Raw genomic sequence first — 19870 nt, 5'->3', positions numbered from 1 at the left:
AATTCGCATATTTGCGTGGAATGGCATTTAAGGAATCTCTAATAGAGATTCCTCAAATGCTATTCATGACACAAAACAAAATAGCGATTTTGGACTTTTGGGGCCGCTATTTACCGACAGGTCAGACCTGTCGGTAAATAGCAAAAACTCAGAAAAATGCTTTTAAAAGCATTTTTCAAAGTTACATGTAGCACACACACATGTCCTTTGGACATGTGTGTGCGCAACACCTGTCCAAAAGTGCATTTTAGGGGTGCTACAGGGCGTCCTTTGGACACCCCTGGCACCCTTAAAATCGCTATCTTAGTTGCGAGTAGCAAATTGCTACTCGCAAATCCCCATTCATTCCTATGGGCCTCTTGGCCCATAGGAATGAATGGGGAGTATTTGCGAGTAGCAAATTGCTACTCGCAAATAAAGAACATGTAGGAATCGCTATTTAAGTGGCAATTCCTACATGAATGCCGTTTTGCGTGTCCTCAATAGCGAATCGCTATGATTCGCTATTAGGGACACGCAAAACGGCATGTACATGAATCAGGCTGATGGACTTTTCATGGACATGGTCTGTAGACCATATTTGTAACACGAAGGAAAGCACAGCATCATACTTTGTCAAGGTACATGGAAATATACATCTATTAAGGCTTGTTTTAAAAATTTAAGCGTGCCTCACCCACATTTCTGTCCACATGCAGGGTAGGTACTTACAGATGCACTCTCTTCAGAACCGTAGATGTCCTGGAACATATATATTGTCTGGCCTGGACAGTCATTCATTTAAACAGTGTGACTGTATTAGACTGACCATGATTGTGCTTTACACAGGAATACACAATGGCGAAGCACAAATATAGTACTCAGTGGAGGTCTACAAACCTAGGTACAGTGAAGCAAAACGAATCGAGGAGTGGAAGAGTCACACTATGCAAATTGAATCCCCCACAACCTTGCAAAATATTAATAATGATAATCAACGGTTCAGTATTTTGCTAAACGTGCCGTTCTTAAAAGTGTTTCTTTCGTAAAAAGTAATTTATTTTATTTTATATAGCTCTGATTTTAAATGTTGGCAGCTGTGCTGTGACATTCAATAGTCATTACTTTAATCTTTCAACATTTATTTTCAGCATAACATTTTTGAATACACGCTTCATCGCCCCAAAGGAGAAATTCTGAAAATGACTTGCTAAACTGACCTTTACCTATGCATTGTGGCATTTATTCTACGGCATTAGGATAAATACAGAATGCAATTTTAAGCCCATTACTCAAGTTTGACCTTTGTTTACAGATTAAATAATATTGTCCATCTGTGTAAGAAACTGCTTGATATCAGATTAGAGCAGCCAGCTCATTCCCCCTTTCACCCGGGAGTACAGCATGTCATAAAGGTGTTATTGATTAAACAGAAACACATTACAGTCAAGGGGTGTAAAAGCATACACTGACATTTTAAATTGCTTAGACTTTTGCACAAAAATAGAATTTGTTTGATCCACAAGAAAAGCATTCTCAAACTCTTCAGTCCGAATCAAACGAGAAAAAGCCTCTGAGTCAAGTTCAATGTTTTGCAAAATGCTAAGCCATGTTAGCCTATAATTGCTCTAAGAAATATAAAGCTACAACAGCTCTTGTTACATTGTCAATCACTTTCAGAAGTACATGCCAAACCTAGGAAATAGTCTCCTAAGTGCTCATGAGTTGGTAGCTGATAACGAAGAGCTTATTTTTTTCCCTTGAACTCCTGAAAAATACGCATCTCTATAGGGGATGTCTACAGACAGTAAACACAAAATAAGTTGTGCAGAGCATCTGGTTGACTTATAAATGCCTGTTTTAATGATTTTTTTCAAAGATTTAGAGATAATTTGTTGGTTTTGGCTGTGAGTGCTTCATGCAAAAATAAGAGACAATTCATCATATCACCTTATAAAACTGCATAGTTAAGAAGAAAACCCTCATCCACATATTTATGGGTTTAGGGCTATTTGAAATAAAGTGCAAGGTAAAAAGAAAAGCAGGAGAAGATTAAAAGGCATGAGCAAAACAGAAAACTCTCTTCTGCTGTTGGGCATGTTTAGCATATGTAAAAGATTTCCTCTAAAAGCACCCTTCAATTCGACATCTGTGCGTTGACCGCCTAAACAAAACTATTTGTGCCGCACCAGAGCTCTAGTCATTTAAACAGATATTGTCACGGTGGAGACCGAAAGTTCTGATTTGCACAATTGCAGGAGTTTCCAACCTTATATGCCATACGAACTACTAATGTTCATCGAAAATCATCCCGAGCTCTTGATAATAATAGAGATTTTATAGTGACCACATCAGAAAAGATTATATAGTGACCATATGGAATATTACCAGATGTGATAACATTATTGCATCAGACAGGTTTGCTAGCAGTACTGTAAAAATTAATTGTCACTGTAAAATGTCTCAACATGTGCAGTACATTCCAGCCATGGCTGCAATGCCCCTGGCACCACGTTAATAATATTAGTACTACATTTCCTCAACCCTGCATGTATCATTCAAATATTAGCTTTAGATATAGTTATAAATCCAACCATTTTTCTACAAAGAACAGCTTATGAGTTGTGAAAAGACATAGTTTCATCCCAAATACACACTTTTCGATTCTGGTTTACGTATACTAATTTAAACAGCAAAACAGTTTAATTTAGCAGGCTGAACTTTACTTGGGCTGGATAGTTGCAGGTAGCTGAAGATCCACCAGTAGCTCACAAGCTACTCATTGGCGAGGCCTGCACTATTAGAAAGTCCAATCGGCCCATTGTGGCTTTTCACTGATTTTCATTTGTCTGATCTTCCAGATCACTGTTAGATAATGGTCAACAATCTTTGTCACATGTATGACAAAAAGCATTCTGTTATCATCAGCTATGTTTGTTGTGCATTCTGTGTAAACCTCCATTATTCCCTGTTCTGCTCGGCCAGTGTGTGATGTCATAGAACACTGGTGTGTGACTGGAAGTTGGTTGTCCGTTTGATAGAGTGGGAGGAGCAGAGAGAATGCTGGTCCTGGTGGGGTAGTTCCTATGTAACATATAATCTAACCTGTAACCTCATCAATAAACCTACAACCTGCTATTCTACATAAGCTGACTACCTAACTCCTGCTTACCAAGAGGGCATCTTTTAATTACAACAAATTCATCAAACAGAGCCTAGCCGCCACCATATCTTTCATCTCTTTTTAGTTCTGACACAAGGCAAAACCTTTGGACGATATATATCCAAAGCAGCATGTTATTAATGGGGGTTTCTAGTTAGCAAAGGTATGCACCTTTGTATAAATAGGGACCCTTGCTTCTAGTCAGGGTGAGGGAGTTAAACACTTTAAATAACCACTGATCACCCCCTTGGTAGCTTGGCAGAAGCAGACAGGCTTATCCCAAAGGCAATGTGTAAAGTATTTGTACTTAAAACATACAGTGACAAAGTGAAAACACCACACTAGTTTAGAAATATAAGGTACCCTTATCTAAAGAAAACAAGACCAAAATGACAAAAATCCAACATACATGTATCAAGATATCACTTTTAGACCAGTTACTTCAAAAATAGCACTTGTAGAAACAAATAGCTCCAACTGGGGCTATTACAACATCGTCACAGGCAAAAATCCAAAGTACGGCACCGACCGCATGGTGCGCGGGCTGGGCCCAGAATCACACAGACCCCCAAACAACAGTATCTGGGAAAACGAAGTAAACAGACAATGCACGGCATCGAGGAGGTGAGGTGTCGGTGCAGAGGCGAAGCCTGTTCCAGGTTGCCACCGGGAAGGTGAGGCATCGAGTCCGTGAGTAGGATAGGCATCGAATCCAGGACAGGGGAAGTTAGGCGGCGGCGGCGGTACGCTATTGGGTCTGGTGAGGTGATGCAACATGATGTGCAAGAGTTTGTGAGGTCACCCTCATTGGTTATCGGCTCCACGATAATGTGAAGCTGGCACGTGCGGTTAAGACATCAGTGCGTGCACTGGCATCAGGAAGGCCATTAACTGCAGGCATTGAAGGGCGTCGGAGTTGTGGTGCAGGAGAGGTGTTGCATCGTGCACTTCACAAGTGGTGCCACTGGCCTTCATACAGATTGCAGCATTGCTGCCGGTATCGGAGTTGTTTTTCTTGCTTTGCAACACCAACCACACAATTCACAGGGCCTGGGAACTAGAATTGGTTTCGTTTTTACTGCAGAAGTCCACAGAGAAGTCCAGGTGCTGGTGAGTGGGTTGCAGGTGAAGTCTTTGTGTCCCTGAGACTTCAGAACCGGAGGACAGCACTAGGGGTGGGCGGAATTTGCGTAGTCACGTTACGCAAAGCCCCATGAAATTGTAAAAAATCTCCGCGAGCACACAAAAAGTCAGTGAAGACGCCCAGTTGCTTGTTCCGCCCATTCGCGATGTGTTTTTGCTCACTCTCGGCAAAAAATATCGCAAACTTGCCCATATTGTTTTTCACTTGTCCTGCCCGCTCGCGATGGTTATTTCCTGTTCCGGGTCACGTATTGCATGCCCGCGCCCGCGCCTGCTCCCGATGCTAATCTACTGTCCTGGATCGCGTATTACATGCTCCCGCCCATTCGTTATAAGTATTTCCTGGTCGGGAATGCGTATTACATGTTCGGAACGCTTTTTGCGTGCTTGGGAGGAAATATAGCGCAAACTTGCCCATGCGGTCGCAATGTGCGCAGCCATCTTGTTTTTCACCCTATTGCTATGGTTCTTGGACTGCTTTTCAATCCTCCCTCTATCTTTTCAATCCTTTGGTTCTGGAAACTTTTTTTTGATCTTTTTTATTTATTATCTATCTCTCTATTTTCCTGATTCTATATTTTGAGTTTTTTTCAACTTTTTGTGTATTCTTCACAACTTTTTCTCTCTTTTTATATTCCCTGCTTTTTTCATTTCTTTTACTTACTTTTTTCATCCCTACCTTTTCTTTTCCACCCCCTCGCCTTCCCAGAACCATGGCAAAAGGCTGCATGGCTCATAGCCGTAGACAGAGCTGCGACCCCCTTCCTTGCGGATGGCGGCGCCAACACGAGGTGCAGTCACGGGCCTTATTTGGTGATACGGAGGTGGCCACACTGCGTTTTTTGTGCAGCGCCAGCTCCCCTTAACCCTGGCAGCAGGCAGCAGGCCTGGGTCTGGGTACGGTCTCCAGGAGCGTCGGCAGCAGTGGGGTAAGGAGCGCCAGGCAGTGTTTCACTGCTCTGGTGTCCGGCGCACCAATAACCAGCTTACGCACCGGTAGTCCGAGGTTCTGGACCGGAAGCAGGACCTGCTAGGAGTGGAGGTCCCGGGGCTTGGTGAGTAGCTATTTATTGTTACTACTGCGTGTTCTTATGCTCTGTGTTATATATTGCGAATATATATTTTTTTCCGACCAGCAAGAATGCTTACACTGCAGGTAAATTACGTTTAGAAATTTTCTGTGATTTTTATGGCACAGGTGCTCAGTGCTACTAATCTTATTTGTTTGCAACTTTGCGCTCGCTTGGCCTGATTATGTAAGAGTTTACTTTAGAGAACTTAAGTTAGGTAATGCTTGAGAGATTCTAGTCCCTCCTTTGTCCTCCTGCTACTAAGAAGAGACAGTGGTAGATTGATAGGTTTAGTTACTTATTATTATTCGTTAGTAATTTTTAAGTGGTCTCCGTGACACATTCTATGTCACGTCATGTGCTGCTGAGTGCTGCTTACCCCAGTCCTTAGTAGAACCTTTTGTAGTTTGTTTAGTGAGTGTTAATAGGTTTATCATCACTAGCAAAACAGCAGCAGCAACCAACCAACAATTTGTTGTATGCAAAAATGTATGTACGTGTCGTCCATTTATGTATTTTTGAGGACTGAAATAAATGGAAATGCAGACTTAGTGAACAATTGGCCCGTCTGGAATAGATGGGCTAGGTCAGGTGGTACTTAGGCTTACTAGACAGTCTGTGAATCTTGCAATACTACTAGTTGATCAGATTAGATAGATCAATTTTATTGCAATTGTTCACAAAAATATTTCTGGAGCGTATTTTTAAATATTTTATATGTTTCACACCAAACATTAATGTTTGTCTCTTTCTTTAATTAATCTTACATGATCAGCACCCAGGGGCAAGAAGACGGGGTCCAAGTCGGCGGAACCAGACCAACATGCCTCCCAGGGCAAGAACCACTCCTCTACCAAGGGCTCTGCTGCTGGCCCCAGTAAGTCCTCCAGTGGTTAATATTAATAATTATATTTCCCTAACTTTTCCTGCACCCTATTTTTTCCGAACTATTATTTTGGTTTCCTAATTCTATTTTTTTTACAAATTCTTCTTCTATCTAGACTATCTGTCTCTAAATTCTTGTTATCCCTGCCTCTAAATGCCTCTGCGATGACTCTCTGAACTACTACTATTAGTCTGTGTGTAGCTAAGCTTGCCCAGTTGGCCACTCTTTATTTAAAAGGTTTTAAATAAAACTCAGATTCACCAATAGCTCTAGCCATTGAGTCCAGTCCTTTGGGTTGTCCTCATCCACTACTTCTATTCTTCTTAATCTTGAGGCTTTATACCAACAAAATGCCCATCCAGATTTTACTATTTTTGATAGGATAGGACATACTACTATTGTTGTAGGGATTCTGCACATAGAGAACTTTGCACGAGAAAAGACGACGTTGGTGATGGGAGGTTTGACTTTCCTCACACCTCAATCAGAACCTACCACAATCCTGTGACTGACTAGTTATAGTGTCTCATTGCTATTAGCTCTCCGAACCCCCCTAAATACCAATGAGTAGATAACCCAGAACATAGCACTCCCGACCTCAGTCACGGAAGCAATGCACACCCTTTCACCTAGTCACTCATGTAAGTCCACACCAAATACCACGAGTCTATGTAAGTTCAAAAGTTTTATTTTCAACTGACAAGCTCTGTACGTTGTTCTATAATGCTACACCAACAGCAAAATGCATAAGATTAAAACAATAAACATTGTTACACTTAGTTACACTTACAACTACAAGTCCATTGAAGACGAAAGGCGAAATCATGATAACTAAACAGTGGTGGAAGAACCACCCTTCCCTTGGTAGGAATATAGTTTATATAAAATTATAAATGAAGATCTCTGAGCTAATTCTGGGGACCCCTCACCTAAGAAGAAGCTAGTACTGGTTACATCATAAGCTCTGCAAAGCCCTGGTTCATAGAAGGGAATCTTCCGTCTGTTATGAGAAAAATGGTGTGCGTTAGTATATTGCAAGCATTTCTCAGTAGCATTTTTATGGATAAGCAATATGGACTAACACCAGAACTCCATAACAAAGTGGTTTGTTTTTTTAAATTGTACGCAGCACTTAGACAGTAGCAGTATGAGCTCATGTGGACTCAAAGGAATCTTACACAACAAGCTGCAAGGTAGAGGGCGGGCTGGAAGAAAACTGCCTCAGGCTGCCAGGAGCGATGATCCGAAAATAAAAAAGCGACGTAGATCTACAGGTCCTCTCTTGATCTCCTGAAACCCACCGGAACTGCTTCGCAGAAACCCGCTGCAGTTTTTCCCGAGAACCTTTTGAGCCCGCCGTGCCCACAGCACCCGGGCAGCTCTGCTTTAACCGACCGGAGCGGCACTGGGATTCATCCCTGCTTCCCTGGAACTGCGATTTACTTCTTCAGCACTGGGTTCTGCCTCCCCACGAACCGATACAATCTGTTTAGACGAGGTCCCTGCCGCATCTGTGTCCTGCCCTCCAAGACCTGCTCTGGTTCGACTGTATATACTCTCCCCAGGACTCCGCTGGACCCCCTTAGTCCTTCTTCCCAGATTCCTGGCCGACCTGTTCAATCAGTACTCTCCACCTAGAAATATTTCTGTGGGAGGCTCCCTGTGGTCTGCTCTTACCTTGGGCTGCTATTTCTTAACCCTAGACCCCCTACTGTTACCAGAACACTCCCCGGCTTCCAACGCGACTTACATTTCCCAAATACTTGTTCCTTCTCATTGCACTTACCATCGCCCATGCCGCCAGGATTCATTCGACCAACAATTTCACCCTCCTGTTATCCTTGGACCATCCTTCCCACTGACTCAACCATTACCCCTTTCTACGTGTGTCTCCCAACACTCTCCTTTTGGGCCTTCCTCTGTTTGCCACAAGATTATTCTCTGCCTTTCCCCAGGACCTTTTTCCTGTTCTTCCCTAGGACTGCCTCCACAGCTTTCCAAGACTTTCCCCTCTTTACTGACTCTTCCTTTCTTTTCTAGTGTCTCTCTCTCCAGACCTTTCCGAGGAATCCTGTCGCCCAACTTGATGTTCCATAGTCTGTCCCACCCTTTCTGTCTCACGCTTTGTATTCTTTCCTCTGCTCTATTGACCTTTACCCTTCTTCTCCAGGAGTCACCCCATCCTCCCAGCTTTAACCCAGGAGACTGTTCCCAAGACCCCCCCGATCTCCTCCTAAGCATCCAGTGTCAGGCCCTGGAGTAAACCCCTCTCAACAGTGGCAGCATGACTGAAGTCAGCCTAGAGATGCTGTTGCAATTCTTGTTGCAGGCAGGAGAAAAAATGAAGAACTCTAAGCTTCTGAGTAGGTTTAAATCCCTTCTAGGCTCTCCGGACCCCGGCCAAAAGCTGCCAAATGAGAACACTTCAAGGGCCATGTGTACAGCCTGGTGGTGGTGAAGGATGAGGGTGGAACTAAGTATGTGGTACTCAAGAAGAAGTACCTGTCGTGAAACGAGGCAAGGGCATGGGAAGGGGTGGGAAGCCTGGACACTGCTCCACTGACCCCTCTTACCACCAGCAGTGAAGAATGCCCTCCACACAAGAAAATGGATGATACCCCTCACTCCAGCAGCCCCAGGAAGGAGGCCTTGGCCAAGGGTGATGAAGGCGATCCCCCACTCATGATTAGGCAGGAGGCAACCAGGAGACCCAGAGAGAGGACTAAGAGCCAAGGAGAAAGCTGCCGAACCAGCTACTCTGCAGAAGAACCAGGAACAACTCTTGCAGAAGAAGAATCCCAGACTGGGAGCCAAGGAGAGGGGCCCAGGTGATCCAGAGACGATGGTAGCGACCCAGAAGCGGTAACAGGCACTGAAGCCCAAGATCTAGAAAACCGAGAAACACCACAGTTGCCCGCGGCTCCGCAGGCTGTGCTTAGTGGCTCTTTTGAGAATTGCAGTACTCCCCATGAGGGATTTGCTGCAGGTGGGTACAGAATTCCAGTTGCACACGCTCCAGCAGGCAGTGTCCGTAATGCCAATATGACTCTGGGTGGGGAGCGGAGACTCTCCCTCGGAGATCGGGATGACTACCAGTCTTCACAAGGGTACATTTCCCCAAAGTCTGACCCACCGGCCAGAAGACGATCCATGGATCTTCTGGAACATGCAATTAACTGAACCAGAATAATGCCAACCCTTGCCCCTACAGAGGAGCATGCAGAGGCAATACATGATCCTGCGACCAGTGGTCCTTTATTGGTACAGAACAGGGAGCAAAGTGGAGACCCTAAGGACCCTGACCAGAAGAGAGAATCTGTCTTCGCCCAGGTTGCCAGGATAGACAAGTCAGAGCCTGCAAGCAATCCACAGATGTTGATTGATGCAGAGGCAAAGAAAGGGCAAACCAAAGAATCTGCTCAGAAATCTTACATGTTGCCCCTTAGGTGTCTTCCTCCACAAATAAGAGTCACACAGGAAGAAAAACAGCAAGATGTCAGCACAGGCCAGGAAAGGACCTTTCTTCAAAACAAGGAGCATTTTGCATCATCCCTGGTCGCCGATATGTCTCAGCCTAAATCTCCTTACGTGAACAGAAGACAATACAATGAAGCTGGGGCCAGATCTGGACACCTCAAAAGGGTGTCCAGAACAATGAAGGCGAACAAGGAGAGAAAATTCTCAGACACTGTTCCGCGGAATTCTGCAGAGCACGACTGGCTGGTGAAAACCACTGCTGGCCGCTGTTCCCATCACCTCTATGGTCTTTTGCTGAACGATTCTGAGCTATTTGAGAAGAAAGACTTCATGTCTGGGTTCACCGCAATCCACTGGGGATCAAAAAGCAGCAGTTCGGAAATGCTAACAACGTTGATTGAAATTGCCAAAAAGGCAGGTTTGAAAGAAGATGTCAACATGAGATTCTGTGGTTGTTACACACCTCTACATGTGGCTGCCATACATGGGCATGAAGAGGTCATCTTCAAGCTAGTCAGGAACTATGGCGCCAAGGTTCACCTCTGGGAATGGAGTACGAAAAAGGCTTATCATTACCTGCAAAAAAACACCCCTCTTGCATTACAGCGCGATTTGGATGACCGAAGCATGTTCATCACTGGTCAGGGAGCTCCCATCAAGAAGAACTCAAAGGTTGCTTCTTCTATCCTGGGGTCTACCAGCGCCTTCCTTGGAGCCTTGTCTGAAGACATTCCCTTCCATGACCTCATCAAGGGCCTGAACAAACCGCCATCTTTGAATAAACTGCTTTTCAATGCCCCTGCAGGACCGAAGAAGAAGCCCAAAACCAGGGGATCCTTTGCGTCCTTTTCCTCCCTTCATGAAGAAGGAGAAGAAGAAGCGGACATCTTTGTAGGGAAGCGCAGGCCGAGATCAGAATTTTACAGCCAGTAGTGTGTGTGTGTGCTCTGTAAAGGCCTGTTTATAGTCTAGCAATAATTGAACACGTTCTGGAGAACCCCACTACCCTCTTAGAAAACTGTACAAAGCTCTATTGAACTTCACCTTAAATTTATGTTTGGTGGCTATGAATAGCTGTTAAATTTGCCTGTACCTCGGGGGAGGCAAATGAGGAGTGTACTAACATGGGTAGCAAGACACAAACTCATGGTAACTTCCAATCCATGAGATATGTTTGTAATTGGTGATTCTTGTTAATTAAGACCATTTTTAGTTTGTAGGTTTCTTTTGGGTAAAAGTTTTAAAGCAGCACATGCGGTTCATGTGCGGTGAACTGTTTGCACATATTCAATGGACTTTTTTTCACCCCGGGCAGTTGTTGCAGGACACTTACAAAACAGAGTGGTCTCCAGTCTGATTCACACTTATTAAAGGAGAGCGTGGCTCGTAGCTGTCTTAAAAATACATTTTTTTTAAACTGCGAGGTAACATGCGCAAACATAATGAAAGACACAAAGCTAAAATGGTTGCATGGCTTGGGCTAACTAAGCAAAGACTAGAATGACCCTAGGGACCATATAACACTACTAGTTTCTACTCTACTACCTGATTTGTACTAGTGATGTATGTTGCATATGTATGTATTAACTTTTTTTCAATCTTGCTAGTGAAAAATAGGGGGAGGTGTCTATGGCATCTAAAAAATATGTAATGTTTTTTCTAGGGGTATTACCGACCACCAGTGCCGTGGCCAGCAGCGAAAGGCGACGTGGCTGCTGAGGGAGAAGATGTGGCATTTGCAGGAGAAGCTGCAGGGGGTGAGCCAGCAGCAGATGCCGGCGGTGGTAAGTTATATTCCTAATCCTTACTTTTTGACATTACACTCACTGCAATGGTGTACTGTATACTGTACTGTTGAGACTTATTAAGTAAGAAGTTGTTGTGAACAGTTGAACAAGACACCCTTTACTTAGCATTAGCAAAAGCATTAGCGGTGGGAGTGTTGAGTAACCAATGGCCTCTTATATCGGACTTCAACTAAGCTGTGAAAGTTTTATGGAAAAGTCTAAAAGTCAGATCAGATGACCTTGATGGATGGGTTGAACGAAAAGGGAAAGCAGGTTGGAAGGAAGAAGGACGGGCAAGGATACATGGGATGCATGCATGCATTGGTGGCTGAATGCCTGAAACTCCCACAAATGTTAGAGGCCGCAGAAGTGGGAGGATAAATACATACCACAAATGTTATGTACTGTGCATGCTAGTGCTACAGTGCCACTATGTGTAGAATTAATTTGTCTTACTGCTTTGCTAAGAGTATATTTTACAATAGTCTTGGTTTTTTTTCTCGATATAACTACTCCTTCCAAAGGGAAAACGGACAGGGAGGAGTTGGCAGCCACGGCTCGGCGCCGGAAGCTGGAGGCCATACAAATGGAATATCGGCGGCTGGTGGTTCTGGCAGAGGATGAGGAGGAGGAGGAGGCGGCAGCAGCTGCAGCCTCCGCCAATGCCCCGGGCCCCAGCCACCCCCTCCAGTGTTACGGTGCCACCATTTGGGAGCCGCCCGCCGCCATCCTTCATTTAATAGCACTGCTGCCCCCCTTGGATGCAATTGCTGCACATTGAAGCGTTGCGTGGCCCGTCTAGAGGAGCAAGTTCATATCCTCCTGGAGAGGCGAGCCCGCAGATAAACAGACCCTGTTAATTGTCCCTTTTTATTGCTTCTTTTGGTGGTTAGGAATTGGGGGTTGGTGTTCACTTTATTTGGACAATTGGATATTTAATTTGTTGGACTTTTTAGTTCCGGACATTGGTTGGGGTTAGGGAGAGGGGTGGGTCAGGTGTTGTGGGATTTTTTTACATAATTTATTTTTGTTAGGGGATTAAATTATATATTTATACTTTACATACAATGCTGTTAATGTTTTGTGGGTGGGGTTACTGTTTAACATCACACGGTTTCCTTGCTGGTGCAGGGCAACAGCCAGTGATAAATGTAAATAATTGGCTGACTTTGTAAGCCACAAACACATAGATGCGGTACCCCTCACTGAGTGACTTGTCCTGCTAGTATTGTAAGTCTCTCCTCCTGGTCTATGCATTCTACAACTGGACTCAAAGGGGTGTGTGAAATTGAATTCATGAAAAAAAATTCCATTATTAATTATGCCTTCCCCAAACTTTTTCTTCTACCCGTGCTTGATGTTTAACTTAGGCACAGCGATAGCTGCATAGTGATGATGGTTTTCTTTCCCAACATGCCATGGTTGTGGTGGTAGTAGTAGTAGACACTGGCAGTAACATTTGCAAAAAAAGAAAATGAGACAGACAGTTGGAGGAGTTGTAGAACGAAGTACAATACAGAACTTACTGCCAAACAATAATATGCCAAAATACAATAAATCATAATGGTGGTGGGGACAGCCTAGTACATAGAGTTACAAACTCTTGTTGTTTTGAGTCACTCGACTAGGCCTACAGAACACTTGACACAAGCGTAACCGTTTGTGCTGTGCTGTGTAGGAGGATGACAACAACTCCAATTAATGCCGGCAATTAATGCTGATGGATTAGGTTCCTTGGGTAAAAAAATTACCGCGCAAATATACTGCTCATGGATGGGCACGCAAAAGAAGATCCTCACCCTGCCTTGAAATTGAATTAGTGTTGCTTTTGCTACATCCGCCCCAACAAGCGTGTGATAAGTTATTGGTATCCATTTAATTTAGTCACACCTCAATAAGTCATGCAGCCCGGGGGAAGAGGAATAGGGTTTGATGAATGTTTGGGAAGGGGGGTTTGGGGAAAGGTTTGACAAAGAAAAACAGCACGCATGAACAACAACAAAAGAAAACACAATCTTGGCAGACAACCATATCCATAAATCTGTTAAGGGAGAAAAAGGAAATGCATCCATGATGATGATAACTTGATGGTTAATGAAGTACTTACTAACCACTACTTGACAATTAGACAGTACAGGGCAGAAGTAAATTATGCAGTTTGCCTTGCCTGTCTGCCCACCGAGAGACCCGAATTACATACAGTTTCCGTTGTGTTGTACCGGCCTGGGCCTTCTATTAAAGATAGCAAAGGAAATTAAAAAATAGCTGTAGGGATGATTTGAATTATAAGCAGAGAGCAAACATACTAATAGCAACAACATACAGTAGTAATGATTAAAGACAAAAAATGGATCAAATTATTTAAAAGATGATGAAAGTTGATACTGTAACTGTATGTTATCCTGGTCAAAATGGGGAGTTGCATCTCAGCATTCCTCTTGGTCCTCCCTTCCATGGACGCTCCAGCCATCAACCTTGGGTGATGCCACTGCCTGCCTGGCAGATGTAGATTCACTGGTAAGGTAAGTGTGAGTTGTTTTTCCCAGTACAGCACAGGGAAAGGCCGGCCTGTAATTATAGATGGAAAAACAAAAGGGATATTTAAAAATCAAGTAGAAAAAAAGTGCATATATTACGGTGGAGTTCAACAAGAACACTTTCAAAGGCGGCATGGATACATCATGTCTACTTTAGTCTTTTTCCAGCATTAACCTCCAACAACAACAGGACAGAACAGGCCCACGGCACCCGCCAGTACCCATCCTCCAATTAGCGTACATTTTTTTGGGACAGGGGCAGACAAAGCACATATACAGCAACATAGCATTTTAAGAATTAGGTGTCTAAATCAATGCACCGCTCTCAGTCATACCACCACACTCAACTCCACCACTACACAGCATGTAGGTCTGCAGTGGTTGTTGTTGACTTTTTTTTACCTTTAATGCCACTCATGAAGCGCCCTGAGTTATTCCATCAATCATCTTGGATCCTACTGAATGACTGCGAAGATATTATGTCACTGTGGTCATCATCATGGTGTTGTCCAACTCAGTGTGCATTGTACAGATTGAGTCCCCCTTTCCATATTCAAAATGCAATGGATCGGCCTGCAGTAGAAGTACAAATGTGTTATTAAAAAACAAGAAGGGAAACAAACATTGTCTTGAGTTACTTTTAGTGTGTGGATTAGATACTAGTACACAATGAATTAACTTCATGCACTACAAACAACAACAAGACAAATCACTCAGTCAGCGTCCAATGCATGTCATCATTCATTATCTGTTCCTTCTCATCTTCAGTTAATGGACAGTCTCTCTCGGCTCGGAAAAGAGGATAGCTATAGTAATCATCATGTTCCACTTCTTTTGGAGGGACTGAAAGAGGCAAGATTTTCTTTTTTCTTCTATTATGCTAATCATCTGGCTTGAGTGCGATTCAGGAGGATGGAGGAGCAGGACTTGGAGAAGTGGACTGAAATGCAGAAAGCAGAAACTCAAATATAGCAATAAAAGACTAAAAGATGGTGGTGATGGATTTGTTGTGATTCGAAGTTTCCAAACAGAAATACAGACACACAAATAAAAGTAAATAAGGGAGGAAGACAGTAGGAAGTGGCAGTCTAGTTGTCAGAGAAGTATAGCTCGTCTTCAAACTCTGGGCATTCATCCAGAAGTAGGTAATCATCATCTATATCAAAAAAGGGAGAAGGGAGACCAGGAGCTACTTATGGTCCAGTGCCTGTGCTCCAAATTCAGATGCTTTAACCAAAGAGGGGGTCACTGTTCCATCTGTGTGGGTGCTAAAGAGTCACGCTCACAGTGCAAAGAGAGTTAGTAGGACAAAGTAGGGAGTTTAAGAAGCAGAGCTAGGTCCGGGACCCTCTTTGTGTGGGATGGGGGAATGGGAAAGACGCTTCTTGTCTCTTGTTGCCCTCAAAAACCCCGAAGGATGTCATGCTTCATCATCGGCCGGTTGCTCCTTATCGGGCCAGCACTGCAATGCCCTACGGGTCCCCCGGAGGGTAGCTTTTGCGGAGATCTTTTAAGAGAACAGCTGTAAGATGAATGCGGGTATGTGGAGAGGGTCCTCTGTGCACACTGAATGTGTATGTGAGTAGTGAGATAAAAACGGCTAAGAGATACCAAAAAAGCAATTAATTAATAGTGTAGGTACCCTTGTCATGCTAAAAAAACAGAGGTTGTGGGTTACGTCTATGGGTAGTAATGTACCCTGGGTAACTAAAAATGGTCAGGCTGATATGTTTCGCGCTTAGATGGTCATAATGATGCTACGCGCTTCATCAGGACCAGTGGAATCAAGTGAAAAGTACAGTGAGGAAGTGCAAGTGTTAGGGGTGTACTTGCCCCCAATGTCAATGGAACAAGCGGGAGCTATGCACGCTACTGTGAATAGCACTCTGCTGCAAAGCTTGTCCAACCAATTCCAGCACATCGTGATGTAGTGCTGGAACAGCAACTCTGGCGAAATAGGACCTGCTGGGAACGTTCAATTTAGGGCAGATGGCTGACACAAATTCAAGGAAACCCACCCCTTCCACAAATGAAAAAGGGAGAAGGTCCAGGGCTAACATTTTAGCCAGCTTTGCATTGTACAACCGTGCTGTTGGGTGGTTGCATTGGTACTGCCCCTTCAACCTAAGCATGCTCTCAATGGTAGCCTGTATTATTTTCCTTTGTGGGGCAGCTGTTTTCTTGAACCCAGTTAGGCTCAACAACGCACTTTTTCTCATTGCAGTACTCGGTCGCCTTGGTGTCTCAGCCTGACTCTGAGTATGGCTCTTACGGCGGTGCCACTGAGATGTTGCTAAGGATGTGGGCGGTACCACTACACCGCTGGGGGCAGGGCTAGAAATGCCTCCCTGTTGTTCTCCTTCCACCGCGATCATATCTTCCCCTAATTCTTCATCCCCAACAACTGCAATGGGTTCAGTTTTACTTATTTCTAAGCAAAATAGGTATGCCTCCCACTGGATACTGTGGTGAATTTAGAGATTACTTGTTTGGCCTCGGTACCATGGATTGTACCAAGCTTACCCTGCCTGACAGCATGTCGACAAACTGAGCATAGAGCAATGTTCTCCTCCTTACTACTAACTGAAAAAAAGTCCCAAACTGGGGAGGAGAACTTTCTGGCACTGCTGGATGTGCCACTTTCAATACCAGATGAACTGGAGGGTGGGCTTGGAATGTGACTTTGTGCAGCTACTCTACTACTACCTACTGAGGTGGTAATTGTGCTGGATGTAGGTCCCTACTGGGCCTTTGCAAATGCAAATATGGAAGCTGCAGGTCGTGTTGGTGTTATCTGTGTTGGTGGTATCCGTGCTACATCCCTCGCAGCCATTTTGGATAGGGTAATAATGTTAGTCTCTATCTCCTTTGGGCAGTGAGTGATGTTCGTGATGACTGGCTCGTCATCATCATCACCCCCCTCTTATACATCTACCTCCATAACTCTAAGGATTTCTGGAACCTTCCTTTTCACTAGCCTTTGGTTGTGGCATGCATCACTCTCAGACTGAGCTGGTGGCTTCCAAGTGGCATCTCGATCATCAGAAGAGGGGCTTGAAGAAGAAGATGATGGACTAACCCTCATTTTCCTTGCTGGAGGTCTGGAAGACAATGAATCTTCTGAAACAGTGGCTTGCTCCACTTTGTCTGCAGGAAGCTCGATTTCCTAAAATGCCCCTACTTCAGGAGGAACAACTACTATTGTTGTGGCTGTTCTTGTGGCTGTGGCTGTAATTGCGGCTGCTGCTGTTCTTGCGGCTGCTGCTGTTCCTGCTACTGCTGCTGCTGCGCCTGCTGCTGCCCCCTTATCTTCAGAGTTTCCACCTGCGTTGATTGTGTACTACTTTGCGATAATAACATTTCAACATCGCTGCTCGTTAGTAGACTGGCTACCTCTGCAACACTCATGGGCTTGGGCCTAGGTTGGTTGGGTTGGCCCACTGATGGGGAGGCGCTACTCCCAGCTTTGTCCCTGGACAACGCTGCTGCAGGCATAATTTTCTTTCTCCCAAATAACACCTAGGGCGGCGCACCAGTCTTGGTAAGTGCCACTTCCTTTTTCTGTTGCTTCTTCTCACTGACAACTTTCTTGGTACTGGAGGACCTGTTACCTTTCTTTGGGCCCATCTTCTACAGATGTCAGCAGGACTCAGGTCCACAAGTTGCAGAGATGCTTGTGGTCACACGTGGACGTGACGTGGTGCGCAGCAGGACTTCTGTCTGGCAGTACAACGGGTGATAATGATGACACCTCCTCCTCTGTTTTTGTGCATTTAAAAGCACAGAAGACAGGAGAAGAACATCAGTGAAATGTTGCATTTGTTGTTTTGGTTCAATTACTACTAGTACAAACAAACAAATAAAAGATATAGCGTAGTCATTTGTGAGACTTTGTCAACAAGGGCTTTCATGGTATATTGTGTACAGTACACTCTCAGGAAGGATAGGAAAAAAGAAGAACAACAACAAAAATACAAATGTAATGGAAGTGAACCCTGTTTGGCATTGAATTATTTGCTCATCACATCATTCAGGGAGATGCTTCTGACAAAGGGGGTGGATGGAAGCAGTAAGCCAAGAGGAAAACCATGCAGGCCTATATGGCAAAAGCAGCACACTAATAACTCTCACCGGAAATGGTCACCAGCCACATGGACACTTGCATTCACAAGCAACAAGCAGGAGGCCTGGAAAACAATGAACTGACAAAAGGCCTATAATGGCCAGCAAAGGATGCATGCTAAACCAAACTGCTTTGCCTTAATTGCAATAAAATGCAAAAACGAAAATCCACAGGGCTAAACAGAGTCTGCAAGGCACACAACAGCACACCACACACAACAAAGGCATTAATTTAACGCACACCCAAAAACAGAAATACCCCCCAAAAACATATTTTGCAATTCAATCCAATGCCATCCATGCCCTAAATGATGATTGAAATAAATTCAACACACACCAAAGGAACAGTTGCTTCATCGTGCACCCACCCATGACTAGCTCTGGGACTACTGGCTACCACAACAATTTAAAAAAAAATAATCATAAGTGCCAAAATTGTAGTTGCCGCAACTGCAATGCCCCAATAAAACAAACAACAACACCAACTTACTTGTAAAATATCAAATTCAAAAGTCCTCAAATCCAATGATAATGATGCAGCAGATACAAAGAGTGATCCTTACAGCTCAAAATTCAGAGGAAGAATGAACAGGAGATGGACAAAGCACAGGGAGGTGCCTGCTGGACAGGAAAAGGAAGTTGGAGACTCGGTGGCACTTCCTCCCTCTCTTAAAAAGGTCTCCTTGCACAAAAAAGGACAGCCAAATGTCAATCTGAGGAGTTTTATTCATCAAAATCATCATTTACAGAAGATTTTATGCTGTTCGAAATATTATTCTTCTTGTTCGGGATCGCGAGCTTCACCAGACCTCCGCCGGATGTTTGATGTCATGTCCAAATGACGTGTTTGCGATTGCACGCTCTCTCTCGTGGTGGTGAATGACGTGTTGCGATCGCAGACTCTCGTGGTGTCCAATGACGCGGTGAATGACGTGTTCGTGATCGCAATCTCTCGCGGGATAGCGTGACTGGCTACCAACATCTCGTGGCGCACGAGAACGGATAGGAAAACTCGCCGGCAAACGCAGGGATCCCAGTAAGTCGACCGTGCGAGAGAATGCATTTTTTAAGTGCGAACATGAAAAAAATCTCACCTACGCCGTGGATCGTGGAAATTAGGCTTTTCCAAGTTCTCCGCGGAACGCAAAAATGCCTACATTTTGCAAATTCTGCAAACGGAACAGAATTTGCTGCCCACCCTTAGACAGCACACACACAGCAAACACAGGCCCTTGAAGTAGGTTCACAGCAAAGCTCCAGTCTTTATTCTGTCCTTATCAGAAGGAGCAATGGCAGGCCAACCCACAAAGCATACACAACAAAGGAGCAGTACTCGTCTTACAGTTTGTAGTAATGCTTATAATGTTATTTTTAGAAGTGCTTATTTAGCAATGATAGAACTGTTGTAGGTCATGCATAGAATGTGTGTATGTCACTATGCTTGTGTGTGGAGTGCTGGTCAGTCTGGAGTTCGTTTACAAGCTGGCAGCACCTTTTTATCTGTACTGCATATCTTGAGGAATAAAGAAGATTTATTACCAAACTTGGTGGGTATTCATTCACTACAAATTTGGCGACGAGGGAAACTGGCAATTTTCTAATGAAATTGATATCCTGCTTCATACAACTCTACATTTGTTATCCTGGATTCAAGAAAACTCTTCGTTTCAAAGAAAACCATTCGTTTCTCTTCAAAACAGCTGTGC

The 19870-nt window shown here is 44.2% G+C and overlaps 1 pseudogene; it reads left to right on the top strand.

Moving 5' to 3' along the window:
* Window positions 1-8525: 8525 nt before the first annotated feature.
* Window positions 8526-10651, top strand: LOC144820013 (uncharacterized; annotated as a pseudogene).
* Window positions 10652-19870: the final 9219 nt, after the last annotated feature.

Source organism: Lissotriton helveticus, chromosome 2_1, assembly GCF_964261635.1.
Source record: "Lissotriton helveticus chromosome 2_1, aLisHel1.1, whole genome shotgun sequence".
NCBI classification, from domain to species: Eukaryota; Metazoa; Chordata; class Amphibia; order Caudata; family Salamandridae; genus Lissotriton; species Lissotriton helveticus.
This window is presented reverse-complemented; position numbering and strand designations above follow the sequence as displayed.